The 20027-nt window shown below is 33.7% G+C and overlaps 1 non-coding gene across 1 annotated transcript; it reads right to left on the bottom strand.

The window, feature by feature from the left end:
• Positions 1-12749: 12749 nt before the first annotated feature.
• On the bottom strand, positions 12750-12869 carry Mir6370 (microRNA 6370). Its single transcript, NR_105789.1, has one exon. It is a non-coding gene; the product is annotated as a microRNA 6370 (primary transcript).
• Between the last annotated feature and the right edge of the window lie 7158 nt (positions 12870-20027).

The raw sequence follows: 20027 nt of genomic DNA, 5'->3' as shown, positions 1-20027 counted from the left end.
TAAGAGTAGAGCAAAGAAAATAGTTTCTGTTGTTTGAACACCCAAAGAGGAGAAAACTCATGTCTCTTTTTCTTTGTCTGTATAAGTTAGCTTTCTATCAGTCTTCAAAACATGATCTAATCCAAACTTGAAAATCAATGATTATTTTGGGACACAGTTTCAAATGTTTCATTTCATGCCCCTGTTAATTTGGACCCAAAATAAGTCATAATAAGATTGCATGGCAGAGTAAGCTGCCTACTTGATTATCAGTAGGGAATGAAGAGAAAAATGAAACTGCATAATCCCTTTAAGGGCATGTCCCCGGTGATCCAAAACATCCTACCAGCTTCAATTTGTTAAAGATCTACCTTGTAATAGGAATATTCTGGCAACTAAGACTTCAATAAATTGGCCTTGGGAATATTGAAGGTTTAGGGTAAAGTGCTACATTGTTTGTTTTTCTGATTGGCTAATATTGTTTTGATGTGAGTGTGTTATAAATGTGAATATATATATAACATACACATACACCCACAGACACGCGCACAATTTTTCTTCATCTAATCTTCATGATGGCTGCATTTACTCATTACCTCTTGATGTGTTAGATTGACCTTTATAACAATCATGCTAGTAATTGCCTGCTTTCCTCTATAAAGACTTAAGATTTAAATCCTTTACTTCCCTTGTTAGCTTGTTTTAGTTAAACAAGGTCTTGAGAGATTAAGATATATTAATGATAATGGTTTTCTTCGTTTTTTCTTTTACCCCTCATTAATGCCTACTTTCTAAGAAAGATTAAAATCAGCCTTCTAGGAAAGATTAGTATTTGATCTTAGAGCATAAGCCATTGGAAATTATCTCCTATGCACATGTGTTTGAGGCTCTTCCACACTTTCTCCTCTATTTGTTTCAGTGTACCTGGTTTTATGTGGAGGACTCGATCCTCTTGGATTTGAGCTTTGTAGGAGATAAGAATGAATTGATTTGCATTCTACTACATGCTGACCTCCAGTTGAACCAGCACCAGTTGTTGAAAATGCTGTCTTTTTTCCACTGGATGGTTTTAGCTCCTTTGTCAAAGATAAAGTGGCTATAGGTGCATGGGTTCATTTCTGGGTCTTCAACTCTATTCCATTTATCTTCTTGTCTGTCTCTGTAGCAATGCCATGCATTTTTTATTAATATTACTCTGTAATACAGCTTATGGTCAGGGATGGTGATTCCTCCAGAAATTCTTTTATTGTTGAGAATAGTGTTTGCATTCCTGGGTTTTTTGTTATTCCAAATGAATTTGCAAATTGCTCTTTCTAACACTATGAAGAATTGAGTTGGAATTTTGATGGGGACTGCATTGAATCTGTAGATTGCTTTAGGCAATATGGCCATTTTTGCTATATTAATCCTGCCAATCCATGAGCATGGGAGATCTTTCCATCTTCTGAGATCTTCTTCAATTTCTTTCTTCAGAGACTTGAATTTCTTATCATACAGATCTTTCACTTGCTTAGTTAGAGTCACACCAAGGTATTTTATATTATCTGTGACTATTGTGAAGGGTGTTGTTTCCCTAATTTTTTTCTCAGCCTGTTTATCCTTTGTGTAGAGGATGACCACTGTGAGTTAATTTTATATTCAGCTACTTTGCTGAAATTGTTTATCAGGTTTAGTCAGAGAAGATGCATGTAACCCTCAGGAGACTGGAGGTTCCAGGGATTTTAGAGGACTGGTGGGATGGGGTTAAGGGTGGGGACATCCTGGTAGAGACAGGGTAGCAGGGAGGTAGTATGGGATGTGGAACAGTTGGAGCAGTGTGGACTGGGAGGGGAAATAAAATCTGGTGTATAAATGAATAAATAAATAAATAATAAATAAATAAATAAATAAACAAATAAATAAATGTGAAAAATAATCCTGTACCCTAAGATCTGGTTGCCCAAAGATGAGTGAATTCTCAGGTACAACAGCTTTTGTTGTACAAACCTTGCTCCTCAGGTTTATTGATCATTAAATAGCTAAGGCCTGAAACTGGGCAGTAGAGAGGAAGGCTGGACTTCCAGGAGGGAGAAAGGAACTCTGGGAAAAAAGGGGAAGACCTCATGAAACATGGGCATAGAAATTATTCCTATCCATGTGTCTCCATGTGGCTAGGTAGTCTGGTTAATTTAGGTGAGCTAATAGAAGTCTCTTTAGCCATAATCTAAACTTTGAAGTATTAAAAGGTCTTTGTTTGGTTATTTGGGGAATTAGCTTCTCAAGGAATAATTGTCATCATATTAATTTTTAGCCTAATTAATATATACAAAATATTATTGTAAATCATTTTAGAAATTAAAATATGTATTACCTTAGGGGAAGCTACTTTTGAATGTTGGGGCATTCATTATATATATATAACAAATTAACTTCAAGACCTGTTTTGTGTTCAAACTGAAAGTCCAGTATACAACTTGGAAGATCTGAGTTCTTAAAACCTGATTGTGGGGGGAAAAACTTTTGTGAAACATTTTAGATTTTATGCCTGGCATTCTATCTGCAATATTTAATTGGCAGTGGAAATATATTAAGATGTTTTATGCTGAATCTAGTGAATGATTACTGTGTTCTTTGGCATATTTGATCATATTTTAAAGAAATTATTAATTAGCATAGCTTAAACATTGTGTTATTTGATTTTAATGTGAAAATTTTAGAGGTAAAGGATGAAACAAGAACAAAAATGAGCAGAAGGCAATGAACCTTGTGAGAGTTTCTTCATGTTCAAATGTATTGTTCTGTAACATATCCATTTAGCACAATGGAGGTTTTAGGAATATTAGATTCACAAATTTCAATGAAATTTTCATATTTTAATATAATATTTTAGGTACTTTTCCATTGAAATTATCAAAATTTGTTATTCCATAATTAATTCTACATTTTACTATTTTCCACGGATGTTTTAGATCATTATTTTTATATTATTCATTTCCACTTCCTATATAAGCATATCACCTCAGACAGTGATCAGTCATTGTCTAAATTTATTAATGGGGATATATCAAAGTAAGAGGCTTCTAAACAGCAAAGAATACAGTTACTGCGTAAAAATAGAAACACCCTAGAGAATTTAAAAAATAATCATATTTTACTCAATGAGACCATGATTTATATTTCTTTTTTTAAATTATTGGATATTTTCTTTATTTACATTTCAAATGTTATCCACTTTCCTTGATTCCCCTCCGAAAAACATGCTCTCCCTACCCCCTGCCCTCTTCCCCTGCTTCCCAACCCACCCACTCCCTCTTCTGGCCCTGGCATTTCCCAACACTGGGGCATAGAGCCTTCATAGGACAAAAGGCCTCTCCTCCCATTGATGTCCTTGTAAGCCATCCTCTGCTACATATGCAGATGGGGCCATGAGTCCCACCATGTGTGCTCTTTGGTTGGTATTTTAGTCCCTGGGAGCTCTGGGGGTACTAGTTAGTTCATATTGTTGTTCCTCCTATAGGGCTGCAAACCACTTTAGCTCCTTATGTCCTTTCTCTAGCTCCGTCATTGGGGATCCTATGCCCAGTCCAATGGATGACTGTGAGCATTCACTTCTGTATTTGTTAGACACTGGCAGACCCTCTCAGGCTCCTGTCAGCAAGCACTTTTTGGCATCCACAACAGTGTCTGTGTTTGGTCATTGTAAATGGGATGGATTCCCAGATGTGTCAGTCTCTAGATGATCATTTCTTCAGTCTCTACTCCATACTCTGTCTCTGTAACTCCTTCCATGGTTGTTTTGTTCCCCCCTCCTAAGATGGATAGAAGTACCCATATTATGGTCTTCCTTCTTGTGTTTCATGTGGTTTGTGAATTGTGTCTTGGGTATTCCGAGGTTCTGGGATTCTGGGCTAATATCCACTTATCAGTGAGTACACAGCATGTGTGTTCTTTTGTCAGTGGGTTATCTTACTCAGGATGATGTCCCCCAGATCCATCCATCTGCCTATGAATTTTATAAATTCATTGTTTTTAATAGCTGAGTAGTACTCCATTGTGTAATTGTACCACATTTTCTATATCCATTTCTCTGTTGAGGTGTCTGGATTCTTTTCAGCTCCTGGCTATTATAGATAAGGCTGCTATGAGCATAGTTGAGTGCATGTCCTTATTGCAAGTTGGAGCATCTTCTGGGGGTGTTGCTGTGATATGACATGATGACCAAGACATCATATAAGATAAATAGCTTATCATGGACTTACAGTTTCAAAGGCTGATTCAATCACATCATGGCCAGAGGTATGGCAGCAGGCACTCAGTCCTGGCACTTGAGTAGTACCTACAAGCTACAACTCAATCCACAAGCATGGGGCAGGAAGAGAGGACTGGGAATTATGTGGGTTTTTGAAAACTTAAAGATACAGTGACTCATTTCGTCCTACATCCCGTACTCCCTCCCAAAAAGTTCCATGAAATATATGGGGACCAAACATTTAAATTTAGGAGCCTAATTTGTCCATTATCATTCAAACCACCATAAATTGTAGAATATGTAAAAAACTGCAAAAAGCAAACAAATGTTTCTATATCTCAAGTATTTATATAGAAATATTCTACATGGTAAAATACCACATTGCCTCTAATTTATAAATCCATTAAGTTACTTCTCACTTCTATTTTATGAATCATCAAAATAACCCAACTGCTTTATTACTAAGAGTGATTTCCTACAAGGTAGCATATTCTTTTCAAATATTGATATGCAAAAAAATAGAGAAAAATAACGTGCCTCAAAGATGTTCAGACACCGTTTCAAAATGTAAAATCATGTCTAACTTTACCACTTGATAGATCTACAAAGACCATGCCATTTCCCATTTCTCATTTAATAAAAACGCAGTTGTTTATAATACTTAATACTGGTCAATCTCAATCTAAGTAAATGTCCTGTGGCCATTATTTTCTTATAATTTCTAGAAACTGGGATGAGAAAGGGTTTGTAAAGTAAACATACAAGCAGAATTGGGACCAGGAAGAGACATCTATCACTATTCCAATACCCTTCTTTAAGTCAGAATATTTGATGAAAAGACTCAAAAACCTGTCTAAAAATGACCACATCAGTAAGAATTACTCTGGTGCACAATTGTACATACCTCTATCTTTTACCTTTAGAGAAATGTTTCACTTATTGTTATGACAAATGTCTTTCTCTGAATATTTGAATGACACCTTTTTTCCAAGAATCGACAATATAAAACATTTAGTTCTGAAATTGAAATACAGCATTTTCAGAATTCCCCCGAAATAGTACTCCTAAAATATTTTAGGATTGATAAAAAGCTTGTGAAAGAAATAACACGGTTGTTTGTTTTTAATTGTGAAAATCAAATAGTATCCTGAAGATATCTAGAAAGTCCAAGGCACGTGCATTTACACATGTTAAAACAAGAGTTCTAACAAACATCTCCATTCCTGAGGTGGTCTCTGTCATTGTGATGAGCATTCTGGACCAGCACATGGTTGGTACAATCATAAAACAGAGAGTTTTGTTTGCTATCCTTTCATTTTTCCAAGTTGCATTACACAATGTAGGCAGTATAAAACAACACAACAGTTCTTTAAAGGAAATACAAAACTTTTAATCATTTCTTCATAACTGATATTTACTTCTATGTTTCATGCAAGCATGAAGCTTACAAACTTGATAGGTTGGCTTACTGTTTAGATTAAGATCTAAAGGTAATTTTTTTCAGTGGCCAACAGGTTCAGGAGCTTTAATGCTTCCACCATCAAAGGTAGATAGGCTTCCCATGGGCTTTGTGAACAGCACTTGACAACAAGTTATTCATATTTTATTTTACTTGCAGCTTTGCTAAGAAATAGTTCCCACTTTAAGTGTCCACTTGGTGTTCCTTTAGTTTTTAAAAAACCTCTCACAAAAATTTAAGTCTTCCTACTATTTATCTAAGTTCCTTTCAGAGTACATAACTGTTTTAATGAGCTCCTTTTCATTATATTGAATAGAACTGTCAAGCCTTTGAGTACTATTCACTTTTTTCCTAAGGAACCAATTTTCTTTTAAAGTAACAAATAGAATATTGAAAAGCAAGATTTTGTCTTTGTCTTGGCCAAACTGAGAGTCTAGGGATTCTTCTTTGTTTTGCATTGTCCCTTTATCTTCTTTTCTTCGTGTATTAAAGGAGGCATAATTTAAATAAAGAAAAACCAGTGTTTCTTGGAGATGTAAGTTGTATTCTCTCATATTTTAAGACAAATCAAAGATTTTTTTAAAGGATTGATTCATGTGTAATCTGGATAAAGTGTCTACATTAACATGAACCATCTTGAATATCCTGAAAGGGGTAAGAAATTTGATATTGTTATTATGTTTTTTATAAATTTTTGCTCTATGGATTTTACATTAGTTTTTTTTCTCATACAGAGTAGCAGAGAATGGGATAAATTATACTAATTGTGTCCAATATTTCCAACAATTGAGAAAAGTGATTGATCAGTGGAGACTGAGTCAAAATAAAATATTAATTCTCAACATGTCTCTACCTTCCTTTTTCTGTTTAGTTTTTATTGTCTATTTCTTAAATTTCCACATTCCATCAAAACTAAAATTATTTTATCAGCCCTTTCTCTCATCCATCACTCTGGAATACTGACAGGATTAATTCGAGAGAGAAGCAGATAGAGTGAGAGCTAGAGAGGGAACTGGAACCCAGATAACCCTCAGATAACAAAAGCTTGAAAAAATATTCCAGTGATAGCATTATCCTCTTAATGGGAATGACTCTGAACCCAGCAGTCTTGCAAAGGTCTCAGTCAAACTTACACTACCTTAGAATATTTTGATTTCAGGAATTGTTTGGGAAGGAGCCTGCAAATTCAAGCCAGAAAAAAAAAATTTTTCACAGTTGCTACTTACTATCATCATTTTAGAGTCATTGTTACTCAATAAATGAAAAGTTTATTTGTGGTGATAAATATTAGCAACTCTGAAACTGGTAGGATCACACAGCCATCTTCAAAACAGAGTGAGAAACAAGTGGTAAAGTACATAGATATTCTGAGTATTTGGAAGGTTTCATTTTTCACTGTTGCTTTCATTTTGTTTTTAATTTTCATTTAACCATTGATAGTGTCATATATTTACAAGAAAGACTCACAGTCTGGTCAATTATAGCTATTGGAAAATGCAGATATTCTAAATAATTCATGACATCATTATTTTCCCCCATTGGATTAAATTTTATTAAATATGTAGTTCTTTCTGTAACTAATCTGACAGACTTCCAAATCAAATAATTATATTAAAACAAAGCTCACTTTCTCTGTCTCTGTCTCTGTCTCTCTCTCTGTCTCTGTCTGTCTCTCTCTCTCTCTCTCCCTGTGAGTGTGTGCGCACGCCAGTATCCATGCATTTTCATGCCAGAGATTGAGATCATATGTCAACAATTTTCCACTTTGTCTTTTGAAACAAGACCTCTCAATGAACCCAGGTTCATTAATTAGGCCATGTTGGCTGGCCAATGACCTACAGTAATTTATTGACTGTTACTGCCTACAGTACTAAGGTATAGGGGCACACTGCCTAGCTTGGCTTTTATGTGAGTACTGGAGATTCAAATTAAAATCCTAATGATTGTTTGATAAGCACTTTACAAAGTCCTCAAAACCATCAATATATTTTTTCATATAAAAGTATTAATTTAACTCATAAATTATGCAGGAGATATTCTTCATTACTCATCTTGTATTAAAATACTTTGACACAAAGTAAGTTCAAGGAAAGAGATTTATTTTGACTCACAGTTTGAGGTTCTTTTCCATCATAGCAGAAGAGTCACAGAAAAAGGAGCCTGTGGCAGTTGTTGACATTGTATACACAGTCAAAAGCAGAGAGAGATGAATGTTCAAACTCAACTCACCCCCCCCCTTTTTTTATATAATCCAGCATCCCAGCCAAGGCAGTAGTACTCTGTATAGTAGACAGATCTTAGTTTCTCCCATCTCAGTTAATGTAATTAAAATAATCCTTCAGAGACATGCCCAAAGACCAATCTTCTGTCTTCCAGGTGACATTAGAGCTCATCAAGTTGACAATTGATATTATATGGAATGCCATAATCAGAACATAACTGAAGACAGTGATTTGAACTATTATTGTCAAAGATTCATAAGAGTTGGAAGTTATATCCTGAATCAAAGAAGAACATGGAAAAGTTGTAAAACTAAGGAAAATATTGTTTACTCAATTTAGCAACATGGAAAACATCTTGTTTACTAGAGAAAATTTTAATATATTTTATATAGATTAGTCATTGAAGAAATTGCATCATTTTACAGTCTAGCTACAATATGTATATATATATATATATATATATATATATATATATATATATATATATATTCAATGTAGATTTCCACACATAATTTTAAAAACAACTTGAACTTCTATTCAAACTGGATTTTGAAACTGAGCATTGTTTAAAGAATTAGGGCAATAAAAGGTAAAACTATCTAACTGAGTGAAATTTTCAGCTGTCCATGGTGGCATAGGTCTACAACCTATTTGCCGGGCCTATTTAGGAAGATCAAAAGTTGAGGGCCTGGCTAGACAATTTTCCAAGACTATCTCTCATACTCAAAATTAAAAGACAATATGAGCTGAGATTGCAGCTCAGTGCTAGAGTAGTTGTCTAGCTTGTAGAGGCCATGGCTTCAATCCCAATACTGATAAAAACGAACAATAAAGAAATTGAGATTTTTCTCTACTAATAAACAACAATTAATGTTGAAAAACTAATTATATATTTCAGTTCTGTGCTTTGTTATTGATTTTTTATTTTTTATAACTTTAATTACTTACAATAATTTTTCTCTGAGCCCAAATAAGAAGAAAAAATTAAAATAAAAATGTTCCTAAATAAGGTTGATTAATATTTTCTTTTAGAATTTTCCCTGATTCTGCCTTTAAAGTTTGTATCTTACAAAACCAAACACAATAAAACAAACAAGCAAACAAAACCTCAAAAATATGAAATCAGAATTTATTCAAATTAGAATTTTGGAAATAACTGAAAGCAGTTTCTAAAGTATATTTATACTTTAATATATAGAAACCAGATCACACACACATGCATATATATATATACATATATATATATATATATATATATATATATATATATATATATATATATATGGCATAAAAGTGAAGCTTACTATAAAAATACTATAAGAACACTTTAAGAAGATGGAAGAAGAGAGAAAGGACTGAGGGCAAATCAACTCAAACGGTATGGTATAATTAAATGGAATATCATTATAAAACCCATCATTTGTCTAACATACATATTCTAATTAAAATAACAACTCACTTTAAAACACTATACACATTTTGAATTTTAAATGACAAATGTTTTTAGCTTTTTGGAATAATGAACACAGTAGGTAAATTCCTTCCGAGTTCATAATGAATAAAACTTACAGACAGTTTTATTGGCAAGTTTCTGTCTAAGTGCAGACTTGTTATATAAGATTTATAATATAAACTAGTGAATCAACCACTAGTCATGGAAAACAGTGAAGGATGATGCCTTGTTAATAGTGATGTGTTGTAACTTAATTGTGATGCAAACACATGCTGAATCAAGCAACTTTAATGAGCCTCACTTTCAAATTCTTTATTCATTTCTTAAGACTTAAATGTGGTGTTTCCATCAATGTTCTTATAATGAATTCTTTTGACTTTCAAAGTTCTTATTTTACTGAACCTGACTTTTTGTACTTTTCTTCTCATTAATTATTGTGACACTATTATAATCACTTCTTCTTGCTCAGCTTCATTGTATCCTGAAACTAATCATGAACTCATTCCATAGCTTGTGGTTGCCATGAATAAATGGCTCTCAGAAGTTGGATTTTTAGTGGTTGAGAATTTTTCAAGGAGGCCTGAAATGAATTATGGCCATATAGAGGTTGTGTTTGCTAAATGTGCCTCTTTTTGATTGACTTTGGAGTGAATGAAAGAAAGGTTTGAAAACTTTCTGCTTTCAAGTGCAAGTGGTGATGGTGATTTTTCAGGCTATACTATGTATCCTCTGTCATGGGAATCATCTTAAGAAATAAAACCCAGGGGAGCTCAGTAGTTCAGAATCAGGTCTGCATTTCCAGAGGATGACTGCTCAGTTCCTAGTTTCTGTATTGGGTAGTTTACAACTGCCTAGGGGTCAGCTTCCGGGACCCACTGCCTTGGCTTCTGTAGTTACACACCCATATCAGATACACCAGCATGCGCACGATTAAGTATAAAATAATTAAAATAGATAAACAAAGCACAGACATGCTGAATTTAAGCCAGATTGTTTGATTCTGTTATTTAGAGATAGATTCCCCCAAATAAATATTTTTATCAAAATTTCAAAAGTGGCTGGTGTAATTTTTTAAATTTAATTTTATTTTTAATTTATTTGTTTACACTCCATATTACATTCCCTGTCCCATCATCCATCCTCCCACTGCTCCACATTCCACACCTCCTCCCCACCCCTACCCATCTCCACGTGGATGCTCCCACACACACACCTGACCTCTAAACTCCCTGGGGCATCCAGTCTCTTGATGGTTCTGTGCATCATCTCTGAGTTAACATAGATCTGGAAATCCTCTACTGTATGTGGTTTGGGGGCCTCATATCAGATGTTGTATGCTGTCTGTTTGGTGGTCCAGTGTTTGAGAGATCTCAGGGTTCCAGATTAATTAAGACTAATGGTCCACCTACAGTATTACCCTTCTCCTCAGCATCTTTCAGCCTTGTAATAATCTTAAGAATCTGAGAAATTGCACCTTGGTGTCACTCTGTATATTATTTTTGATGCTTGCAATAGCAATTCCTATACTCTAAAAACTACACTAAGATGCCAGAATATGTTTCCATCCCTGTTCTAGATACTAAGACTACAAGCTCATCCACTAATTAGTATGCAAATCTTGAACACAGGTGATTGGTGGTATTTATTTCATGTCACTTACTGAGTAGTCAGATTTTAATTGAATGCCAGTACCACATGCTATATCTGAGCCATCCTTTGCAACTTTCAAAATAACAATTTTGTTCAATTCTCTGACACATTCAAAATTAGTTCCAGTGCAACACTTGGTTTATGAAGAAATGTCAGTAGGTTTCTGACAAAGAGGGAATTAGAAATATTTACTCAAACTATTCAGGTTTTCTTTCTCCTGGAACAAAAACACACCAGATTTCTATCACAGTGTTTTCATTCCTGTAATAACCCATTCTCCAATAGAGTAGTAGTTTATAACTAAGGGAAATCTCGGTCCTCAGGAGATGCCTGAGAAAATGTGGAAACACACTTTGGTTTGCCATTTGCAGCTGTCCAGCAATAATCTTGGGGGCACATGTCAAGCATGTCTTTCCACATCCTGCAATGCATAGATCAACTCTGCCTGACAACCTATGTTCCTCCATTTTAAGATATCAAGAGTTCTAAATTAAAAAAACAAAACAACAAAAAAAGTCAATCTAGAGCAGAGATGACTTGGTAAACTGTGTTTTGGCAGTGACCAAATCTACATGCCATGATATTCGAAATATAAAATAAAGCCACTAATATGCTTGTGAAATATCTACATGCTTACGTATTGGAATGACAGATTTTAGAAGTTACTACAGAGAATGCATGCACTACAAGTTTAAAATGTTTATTATATCACCTACAAAAACATGTTAGAGGACTTATAGATGATCTCTCAACCACCATCATCATAAACACTTGAGAATCGCTACAAAATTCAGATTGAAGGTACTTACCCAGCTGACAATTGCTAACTTCCAGCTTGAGATATGAAAAAATCTACCTTACCATCTTGATTTTGAAACTATCTCAATGCCATGATAAATTAAGTTAAAGATTATGATTATTTATTGATACACTACATTATAGTCTATAAACTACATCCAGTTGAAAAGATATTTTATAACATGAGTGATGTTTCCTTTTTTTAAATAAAATACTAGTGCTGGTAAAATTTACAATAAGTCAGAAATAAAGTCAACATAGTCATAATTTTTGTTCTGAACTTCAAAACCTGAATCTGCCACCTCACTTTTACAAAATTACTTGAAAGAAAAAATGTGCCTTGAATTCACTTGAATTTACTTATCTTTTTCTCTCTTTTGGTGTAAATATTTTGGTGTCTTGGTGAGGTAGTAAAACATTATTTTGACCAGCTCATAATGCAAGATCTCTAATATATCTAATGTGTCTAGTAGAAACACATTAACAAATGATGTTGTTCTGAGAAAGCATGAGTCCTCCACTCCTACTGTGAAATTCAGTCTTCATAGAACAACGATCTGTGTAACTGAACTTCCACTTGATGAGTTAGAATCTCTACCTATGTAACCATGGTTATTGTACTTCTTAACAGTATGTGAAATGACTTTGGAATCAGAAAGATACAGAAATAGTAGAATGCTTTTAAGTTCTCATGTATCAAAAGGGATGTAATTAAAAATGAGTATGCTATTGTTTCATTCTTGTATGAAGCTCAGAGAATAAAAGACTATGATTAGTTAACAACTTCAGTGAATAGTTAAATACTTTTCAAAGTACAGAGATCTCATAAAATACCATAATATTAGTTAAAATCTTTCCATTGCATTCATTCAATAAGAACATTCACACTGTGCTTTAAGTCAGTTTAAATGTCAATGCCTAGCACTGGTTTTTGTACCATAAAGAACTGAAGTTTATTGAACTCTTCCCCTTTGCTGTTCCTGCCTTGGTTGCATCTCTATGTCCATCTGCTACATTGCTCCCAAGTCTTAGAGAATCATAACATCCATACAAGACATCAGCAGCCAACATATGAAGAGAGGGATTTTAGAAACATTTGCCTCATGACTTCTGAATCATTGTCAGTGAGGGAAACTACTGTTTGTTCAATAGACATTAGAAGATATCCCATGTGGATAGAAGCAAATCCAGATCACTCTTAATTCTTTTTTTTTTTTTTTTTGAGAAAATGTAGTAAGAACATCATAACAACAACAACAACAAAAAATCCTCTGGAATAATTTTGGACTGGGCCAGAATGTGACCTCTTGGTGTGCTAGTAAATACTGCCATCTGATGTAAACATGAACATTAATACATTATTTCAAGTAATACATTATTTCAAGTAATGTATTGTCTAAAAACAAAGGATGGTGCTGTATGTGTCTCAGGGTTCCTATGTCAATATATCCATTTGAACTCATTCAAATAAGATGAAAGTTAGGCCATATAAGCCGTGTAAACGTGTCTTTATTTCCTTTTGTCTCATATTTACATTTCTCATTTTTCTTCAAAACTTGTCAATTTTACAGTTTAATTTAGAAAGTTGTGTTTGAGTATTTAATTCATAAGAAAAACAATTTCAGAAAACCAGGATATTTTATTTAAATAAAATAAATATACATTTTTAGAGCAATACATTTACATTTAGGACTTAAATATCTCAAGATTCCTTCAAAGTATACAACCATAATCAAGGCTATAAGACATGATTATTGAAGAAGAGTGGCTACTTTTATTGGATTTTATAAATACTTCAGTAAAAATTTTAACATAACCATATAAAAGTAAATAGCAATTAGTCTATTAAGCTATAGCAAATGTTCTCTATATTTTTGTTTTTCATGTATTTATTTTTACTTTTATTGGATATTTTATTTATATTTCAAATGTTATACCATTTCCCAGTTTTCCCCAGGAAACCCCCTATCCCATCCTCCTCTTGCTTCTAGGAGTGAATTCCCACACACAACTACCCACTCCTCTTTCCCCTCACTGGCATCTCCTTCACTGGGGCATCAAGCCTTCCTAGGACAAAGTTTCTCTTCTCCCATTGACACCAACAAGGCAATCCTCTGAGACATATGCAGCTAGAGCCATGGGTCCCTCCATGTGTACTCTTTGTTGGTGTTTTAGTAGCTGGGAGATCTGGGGCCATCTGGTTGAATGATATTGTTGTTCTTCCTATGGGGTTGCAAACAGCTTCAGCTCCTTCAGTCCTTACTCTAGTTGCTCCATTAGAGATCCTGTACTCAGTCAAATAGTTGGCTGCAAGCATCTGAAATCATTTTTCCTTAATATTTCTTAACATTAAATGACTCAATTTCTCAATAAAAAGACATAGACTAACTGACTAGATATGTAAACAGGACCCAGTATTTTGCTGCATACAGGAAATGCACCTCAATGACAAAGACAGACACTATCTCAGAGTAAAAGTCTAGAAAAAAAAAAAGATTTCCAAGAAAATGATCTCAAGAAACATGCTGCTGTAGCTATTCAGCTATTCTAATATTAAATAAAATTGACTTTCAACCAGAAGTTATAAAAAAATGTAAGGAAGGATACTTCATACTCATCAAAGGAAAAAATCTATCAAGATGAACTCTCTATTCTAATCATCTATGCTCCAAATGCAAGGGCATCCACATTCATAAAAGAAACTTTAGTAAAGCTCAAAGCACACATTGCACTGCACACAATAATAGTGGGAGACTTCAACACCCACCTCTAAGCCATGCACAGATCATGGAGACAGAAACTAAACAGAGACACATTGAAACTAACAGATATTATGAACCAAATGGATTTCACAGATATCTATAGAACATTTCATCCTTAAACAAAAGACTATACCTTCTTCTCAGCACCTCATGGTGTTCAAAACTGACCATATACTTGGTCACAAAACAGTCCTCAACAGATACAAGAAGAGTGACATAGTCCTATCATATCATCATCCTATCATATCACCACGGACTAAGGTTGTTCTTCAATACCAACAAAACCAAGAGAAAGCCCATATATGCTTGGAAGCTGAACAGCACTCTACTCAATGATAACTTGGTCAAGAAAGAAATAAAGAAAGAAATTAAAAAGGCTTTTAGAATTATTGAAACTGAAGGCACAGCATATCAAAACTTATGGGGACACCATGGTGAAAGCAGTACTAAGAGGAAAACTCATAGCTCTGAGTACCTCCAAAAAAAACTGAAGAGAGCATAAACTAGCACCTTGAAAGCACACAAGAAAGCTCTAGAACAAAAAGAAGCAAATACACCCAAGCAGAGTAAATGGCAGGAAATAATCAAACTCGTGGCTGAAAACGAACAAGTAGAAACATTCTACATTTTTTTATAATTTTATTTCATAGCAAAATTTATGGTTCCATTACTTCTCTTAAAATTACTCAAATGGCAAGATAGATGACAACTTAAATCTTAGCATTTATCCAAATATGAGACTAGGATATATCGTCTTTGCTTTGTTGTTTTCTCAATAGACTGTCACATTTGCAGCAAAGACAGTATTCAATAAAGCAGCAATGTAGATGACCTTTGGTGAAAAAGGAAAAAAAGGAAATGCTGGTTTTTCATACAAAGTTCTTTAAAAACTTTTGTTTCTTAGAATATGAAGTGATTGGAGAAGTTTCCCTTTAAAGAAAGCAATATTTTTTTTTATCAAGTTATATGGAAAGAGTGACCTTTATCGTCAAGAGATATATTTTTATCAACCTATTTTGAAAAAATTGACCTTCAACATGCAGAAATTTGCTAGTCTCAAGTAAGATCAAATTCATAATTTAATCACGGCAGGAACTTACTTATGAATTCTATGAGATTTACAGTAACTTGACACTAAGTTGTCATCAAATATAGATCATGCTCATGAGTGCACCTGCTCTATAAATAGGTCAGCATCAGAGTTCTAAGTAGAGTTTTATTTTAATCATTTTATGTAATTTGCAGTTTTTTCAAGTTTTACTTGAAAATTTTTAAAAAAGTGCTAATATGCAATTTGCTAATTATGAAATGCTAGTAATCTTGAAATTACTATTTTTAAAGTGTTTATTTCTGAGCATTTCCATTCCCTGCTTGCCTAATAACAGGAATTAATGAGCATGAACAAGTAATCAAACATTATCTGTGTTAAAGCATAAAGTGGAACATCATGTATCCTGCCATACATTTTCCTGTCCATATGGTGGTGGTACAATATTGGCACTGAAGCCTGAAAGTCCATCTGGACTAATGCTAATTTTTCTGGATAAGGCAAAGCTTTCTAAATCAAACCATCTGTTTGTATGCCTTAAAAGGACCTGTAAATAAAATAAAGCAATATGTACATGTGAGGAGAGAGATCAGGGTGAGTTTGACACTGATTACCTCAATATAAAGCCAATTATGAACACATATTGACAATTGCTGAATTCAGTATTTTTGCTTCTTTCAACTAATAAATGTTACTTATGGCCTATAAAGACAGCTAATTCGGGCATTAATCTTCAAGACTCAAAGTCATAAAACTAACAAGACCATGACATTTGTCAATCAAGCCAGCTACTCAATCTTTAATTCTAGCCAAAAAGAAAAAAGAAAAAAGAAAAATCTTACATTCCTTCTTTTTTACTTCATTTTTTTAAAACTTACAGAAAAAGTGTCTATCAGGATAAAACATAGGTAAGAAACTATGAAGAGCAAGAGTGAGTACATTTCCTAGAAAAATATATGTTTTGGAAATTGTCAATATTCACATATAATAAAGACATCTAATATATTGTAATTGTGAGAATTCTATCATGGTTCTTATGTGATCACTTATGGAAAGTAGATATTAATCCTGTAATTAATTTACTTCTCTTTGATACAATGACTTTTTTTCAACATTCATGCTAAGTTAGCCTAAAAACAAAGAGGTAATTGAGGCCTAATCTCTTCAATTATTATAAAATAGAAACATGAAAAGATATACTAAGCCTTGCCTGTAAAATGTGATTGATGAGACTTTAAGTTATTTGTGGGTGTAACATAGAAAGGTCCCATCTCTGTGGGGTCTCTGAAATGACAGCATCTGCTCAAGATGTACTAAAACAATGCCCCCGAACTAATCAAAACATAGGAAATTTAGAAAAGCAATTCAGGATCCATAGTAGTTCTAAAAATCAGGGAAACACATTGATATCTACCTTTTAGAAGTTGAGCAAAAAGACAATTCATATCATGCCTGAACTTCTTGTCTATAGAAACTGAAACCACTTGGTGTTATTAAAGACAGCTATTTTTACTTATTAGAAATAGGTTAGAACTTGTGTAGTTATTTATATGATTTTTCAGTGTTTTCTTCCTGGGTTTTCTAGTAAGTATAAAATAATCATTTGTCTAAGTTGTCACACAACATAATCCTCCTTAAAAAAATCAATAAATGGAAGAAAATTATTGGAACTGGGCACAATTTTATTATGAGAATAATTTAATGCAATAGTAAATATCTCACATTTTCATATATGTAAATATTTGACTGTGGTAGGTGAGAGAAGATGGAGAAATGGGGCATCAATAAGGGCAAAGAAGATTGGGACTGTATTTGTGTGTGAAAATTTCAAATGGAAGATATCATTTTACACAATGAATATATACCAATAAGGAGAAGTCAATGAAAATTAGAAATTTGTCAGTAATACTTGATTTTTAGTAACAAACAGAAAGGTGGAGGTAGTCTTTAGCATTTATCTCCTATATTTATATTTTGAAAAAATGACTATAGTATTAGAAACAGTAGATATATTACACAATACTGACAAATTTTAGCACATGATACTCTTTTATTCTAGTATCAATCAGTGTTGAAGCACATATATGCTGAATATTCTTAAAATGCCTTCAAGTAAATAATATTTTCCATGTTTGTACATAAGCCAAAAACACACAACTATCCCTTTAGAAGTAGTGCATTGAATTAAATGCATATCTGCAATGTCAATAAGGATTTTGGTGTGTATAACAAATACTTGTGATCAATTTAAATAACTAATATGGTATCCTGCTAGGAATGTGCCCAAAATCTGTTGGCAGCCATGGTGTTAAATCAGGAATAGAACTTCATATTGTTTGTCAACGGTTAAAAAAACCATATTTATCTTATCTTTAGATTTTATATATTTAGTAGTAGAAATATCTACCCTCAACTATCATATATTTGTGCAAATCATGTACACTTAATCATACTTATATATCCTAATTTGGATACTTGTACTCAAAACATGGGTATAGTTGCACAAAATTATAAGTACAGGACAAGGGAATTAGAGGCAAGAAAGTAAAAGTTCAAGGTCATCTCTCAGATATATAGTGAGAACAAGACTGAGAGGATCTATGTGAGAACCTGTCTCAAAACTAAATAAATAAAAATACATTTGAAAAATGATCAGAATATTAGAGAAAATACTAATATTCACGAATTACGGGATTCTTCAATGCTTCACATTCTCTTGACGACAAATATTCTGTATGCAGTTTAATTCACACCACTGTTTCCAACTTAATACTATTAAAGATAATCTCTTTTTTTTCTGATCATGTGAACAACCCCCCAAATGGGAAAAACAATTTAGATGCCTTTAAGAATTAAAACTAAGAGGTAAGTAACTACATGAAGACAGGTGCCAAATGGCTTCTAATTTAAAATGGAGAAAAAAGTCCTCATCTTCTTCTTTCACAAATGAACATTAGAATCAGGCATGAGTACACGAGGTGTATTTACCTGTCTCCCTAATCTAAACTTTACAAACCAAGCAAGACATTCATGTGATAGTTAAAAACACATGTTTTAAAAGATAAACACTCAGTATAATTGGATTTTTTTTATAACAGGATAAGGATAGTTGAATGAATATTCATCACCGAAGAATCAGTTCTTCCAATAAGACAAAGGGTCTGCAAGCTACCAGGGCAGTGAATTGTACAAAATGAATTTGATTAAAGTTGATAAAAAGAGTAAAAAGAGAAAGTCAGTGACTCTGAACGAGTGTTCTCACTCTAACTGATTTAGCAAATTTTTACACTATTAATTTCAATTTGTGTAGGAAAGAAAGGTCAGTTCTAAGGGTAAATACATATTAGAGTTTTGTAGACTCATGTACCTTGGCTACTTAGACAAATCTCTAGTTTATAAATAGCCCAACTCTTACTGTAGCAAAGAAAAGCTAGTAAATGCATTCTTTAGACAGTCTTCTCAAGTAATCTTGGTAAAGTATAAATTTATGTTTTAAATGAAAATGAGTCATTATTTTAATCGTGATGAATATTGGGAATATAATTTTTGGGCATGTTCTTTGATAATAGGTCTTGGGCCATGAAGGTAGTTAGAAAAATACAAACAAAACAAAACAAGTGATTGGAGTATGAAAAGGGTAGGTTAATTTTGCCAGTTAACTAAAGGATAGTTGAGCCCTTTCTGGGAACTGTATCTATAATTTTTTCAAAGCCCACTTTTAATGACAGTTCTTATACGCCTTTAGCTCTCTTTTAGTTCACTACTCAACAGAGGTAGTGGAAAGTATACTGGGGAAGTGGTTCTTTGGAGCAAGTCACATCTGTACACGATAAATCAGCAGTTCAGTTCACAGGTCAGCAGCTGCAGCTTGATCCACTTGCAAACACTTCAAGGATATACCAACAATCCAGTTCGTTAGAAACAGAAGTGGCATGACATAGCAGAGACAGCTAGGCCTCAGCTTTGGTACAAGTCAGAAGGAGGCTTCAGGAGGGAAGCTAGAAGCTTTCAGCTGTGCCTCTCTCAGGGAAACAAAGACCAAAGAAGACATGAGACCAGCAAGGGTTGTACAGCTAGCTCTATAAGCAAGCCAAGCTCAGCCTCCTTCACTGTTCACTGAGGTTTGGTTTGGTTTGGTTTTGTTTTGTTTTCTTATTTATAACGTCCAAACATTGTATGTCCTCCACTGTTTTTGCCTCAGCATTTGTGACTGTTTATGAAAAATGTTTCATCACATGTTCTTTCACATGTTTGTTTTAGTAGAACATCCTTTCTCTTGTGACTTCTTCATAAGTGCATGTTAGCCTTTCAACTGTGTCCACTTCAGAAAAACACTCTTTCACATATTTGCCCCAGCAAAACACTATCCAACACAACTGACTTTCCAAAGAACCCTTAAGATTCACTTCAGGGAAAATTAAACTGAAG

This window comes from Mus musculus, chromosome 6 (genome assembly GCF_000001635.26).
Source record: "Mus musculus strain C57BL/6J chromosome 6, GRCm38.p6 C57BL/6J".
NCBI classification, from domain to species: domain Eukaryota; kingdom Metazoa; phylum Chordata; class Mammalia; order Rodentia; family Muridae; genus Mus; species Mus musculus.
Note: the sequence above shows the minus strand (reverse complement) of the source record. Positions and strands in the feature narration are given on the sequence as shown.